The sequence below is a fragment of the Vombatus ursinus genome, unplaced genomic scaffold (genome assembly GCF_900497805.2).
Source record: "Vombatus ursinus unplaced genomic scaffold, bare-nosed wombat genome assembly UNPS02014791.1, whole genome shotgun sequence".
NCBI lineage: Eukaryota > Metazoa > Chordata > Mammalia > Diprotodontia > Vombatidae > Vombatus > Vombatus ursinus.
Window position 1 is genome coordinate 69,829,971 of NW_020954569.1, and position 3,693 is coordinate 69,833,663.

Consider the following 3,693-nt stretch of genomic DNA (forward strand, 5'->3'; position numbering starts at 1 on the left):
AGGCATGCTGTATACTCTCTCTCATCATATAATCCTAATGCCATAAATAATATTAACAACTCATGTATAGAAGGCTTCATGGTCTACAACAGAACTTTCATTACAACAACCCTGCGAAGTAGGTTTGTACAAATATTATGCCCTATTTGCAGATGTGGAAATTGAGAACTAGAAGTCAAAGTGACTTGACCCTGATCGCAAAGCTACTGGATGTTGGGGGAGAGGGAGGAAGTGGGAACTTTTGTCTCGTAACCAGAATCCACTTTGGGAGATGTCGACAAGGTGAGAATCCTGCTAGGTTGGGTTGTGTTTAGATTGTGAGCTCCTACAGGTTGGGGCTTGCCTTTTGCCCTTCTTTGTATCTCCAGTGTTTAGCACAGTGCCTGGCACATGGTAGGAGCTTAATCAATGTTTGGGGCAGCTGGGTGGTGAAGTGGATAGAGCACCAGAGTTCTAATCCAGCCTCAGACTAGCTGTGTGACTCTGGGCAACTCACTTAACCCTGTTTGCCTCAGTTTCCTTATCTCCAAAATAAACTGGAGAAGGAAATGGTAAACCATTTCAGTATCTTTGCCAAGAAAATCCCAAATGGGATTATGAAGAGTAGGACATGATTGAAAAACAACTCAAAAATCAATGTTTATTGATTGACTGACTACTGGGAACTTAGGCCAACGGGCTTTGTTCTGGGTGAAGAGGTTGCCTAAGAGGGAGAAAGGAAGCATCTATGAAGGATGGGATCAGTGAGGAGCCAGAGACTAAGGACCAAAAAAGGAGGCAGCAGGCAAAGGATCTGCCTTGTACCCCGCCTCCTGACCTGCATTCCCCTAGGTCAGTGAGTTGCAACTGGTGGGAAACCTGCTAAGTTCAAAATTTGTTCCTAGGGTGTGGATGGGCTCCAGGCTTTGATCAAGAAAAAGGGGGTCTGGATTGGATACAGGAAGAAACACCTGACATCCTTTGCTTCTGAGAGACCAAATGATCAGAGAATAAACTATCATCTGAGCCTCAGAACCTGCCTGGACTAACCTATGATTGATAGGTGGTCCTCAGCCATCAATAAAGAAGAATACCCTTGGGGAGGAGGGGAGATCTCCTTTCCCTTCACTGCCCATTCAATATTGCCTTTGGCATTTGTAAGGAAGAGCATGAGGAAGAGGTCTGGGGGATAGCGGCTGAATTTGAGGCACTAGATGAGCCCAATGCAGGTTAGGAGCTAGTTTGACCGGAAGACCAACATGATATAGTGAGGCATTTAATAAGATTTTGGAGAGGCTGAGTGCCTGAAAGTCACTTGTGCTCCATGAGGACTTCTATGTGATCACCCAAGAGATGGACTTGAGCAATCCCAAGAGGAATAAGAAGAATGCTGGTTTTATTCCACAGGAAGGCCAAGGCTTTGGGGAGCTGCTCTGGGTGATGTCACTAGATGACAGGTTTCTACCATCTCTATTCAGAGACACTTCATGCTTACATTTTGTGGACCTGTATGATAGATTCTTGAGCTGCACTACTTCCTGTTGTTCTAGTCTTTACCCCCTGTCCTATTTGACAGCACGATATGGTCTAAGGCCCGATTGGGGTAGTCACCATTGTCCCATCACCCTCTTACTGACTCTGTAATTCATTTGTACTCCAAATTCTCTGACCTTAGCATTGGGAAGAGGAATTGAAGCTTATTCCCATTTGACCTCATCAGTGGGTAGCCACATATTCTCAATTTGATTCCTGCTTTCTGTGACTCCAAAAGTGCTGCCCTTTCAGCTCCCAGAAATTCAGGGCTGTTTCTTCAATTTTGAGCATCTTGATTCTTTTAAGAAATGTATAAATGCTATTGCTGACTACTTTTTGAAATATCTGTTTGAATATAAAGAACTATACAAGTTCAAAAAAAACCAAACAAATGCATAAAAAACCCTAAGCTACTAGAGGGGAAACAGTGTGGTGATGTGGGAAGAATGATGGATGTGAGTCAGAGAATCCTGTAGTAAGACCCTGCCTCTGCCATTTACTATCTGTGTGGCTTCAGACATGGCCTCACTTAACCTTGTTTGGCCTCAGTTTCCTCATTTGCAAAATGATAGGATTGGACCAGATAATTTTTTTCTGGGTAATTTAATCATTTTATTAATAAGGCCAGCAAGTTATTCATAAAAGGGTGGCCATTTGGCCATCTCTCTTAGACCAAAGACCTCTTATGGTGGTGGGATCACAGTTTATATGCCCTTTGAAGAGGAGGTGTTCATGAGGGGTGGCAATCAACTTGGACTGGACCAGATATTTGCTAAAGCACCTTGTAACTTAAAATTCATGATCATGTCATCCTAGGGGTCAAAAGCAGGATTTGGACTCCTGTCATCCAGTATCTCAATGAAATTTGAAGATAAAGTAAAAATCTCAACATAAATTCATAACTTTCCCAATAGGCACTAATGAAACTTTAAATGACAGGTATAGCATTGTTTCATACCATACAATTACTGTCACCCATAGAATTTTAGAAATCATATATTTCACTTCTCTTAATTTACAGCTTAGGCAACTGAGCTCTGAGGATTTAAGTGACTTTGCCCAAGGTCACATAATTGGCTAGTAATAAATCAACCAACAAGCATTTATTAAGTGCTTATTTGTGCCAGGCATTGTGTTAAGTCAGGGGATACAAAAAAAAAGAGGTAAAAATGTGACCTTGCTTTCAAAGAAATAACACTCCAATGGTAGCACAGGTAAGATTAGAATTCAGAGGCAGCTGGTGGTGCAGTAGTTAAGAGTATTGGACCTGGAGTCAGGAAAACTTGAATTCAAATCCATCCTCAAACACTTACTAGGTCTAAACATCTGTCGTCACACCTAGGTAAGTGCAGTCATTTAACCTCTGTCTTCCTCAGTTTCCTCAACTGTAAAATAAGAATTACAATAGCACCTAATTCACAGGGTTGTTATGAGGATAAAATGAGCTAACATTTGTAAACAACTTAGCACAAGGCCTGGGACGTAGTAGGCATTTTTAATCAATGCTTGTTCTTTTCTCTTTTTCCGGATCTGACTCCCAGGACAGGAATTTTTCCATACAATGATACCTGGTTAGAAATTCTGTCTCTCTCTGTCTTTCTGATTCCCTGTGACTCTCTTTCTCTCTTTCACACTCTCTCTCACTCTCTCTCTCTCTCTCTCTCTCTCTCTCTCTCTCTCTCAAGTTCTTACAACAGCTGAGGACTATGTCTCCTCAATAGAACAAGGGCAGAAATATGAATATTATAAGTTTCAGAATCTTGTCCCAAAGCCTAACTTTCCAGTTTATATTTATTTAAAAACAAAACAAAGCAAAACAAAACATTGTATTAGCCTATGTTTATATGTACAAAGTAAAGTAGAAAATAAATGTAATTATCCCAGGAAATTAAGAATTATTCCCCCCCCAACAAACATGTGTAGTCAATCAAAATAAATTTACACAATGGCCATGTCAAAAAAAATTTGTCTCATTCTACATTCTGAGTCCTTCATCTCTGTATCAGGAGGTGGGTAGCATGTTTTTATCAGTTTGTTGTTGTTCAGTCATTTCAGTAGTGTCTGACTCTTTCCGCCCTCATTTGGGGTTTTCTTGGTAAAGATGCTGGAGTGGTTTGCCATTTCCTTCTCCAGTTCAATTAATAGATAAGGAAATGGAGGCAAACAGGGTTAAGTGACTTG

General features: G+C 41.0%; 1 pseudogene; it reads left to right on the top strand.

Annotated features, from left to right (window-relative positions):
* The first annotated feature begins 271 nt into the window (after positions 1-271).
* Positions 272-1,623, top strand: LOC114047886 (annotated as a pseudogene).
* Positions 1,624-3,693: the final 2,070 nt, after the last annotated feature.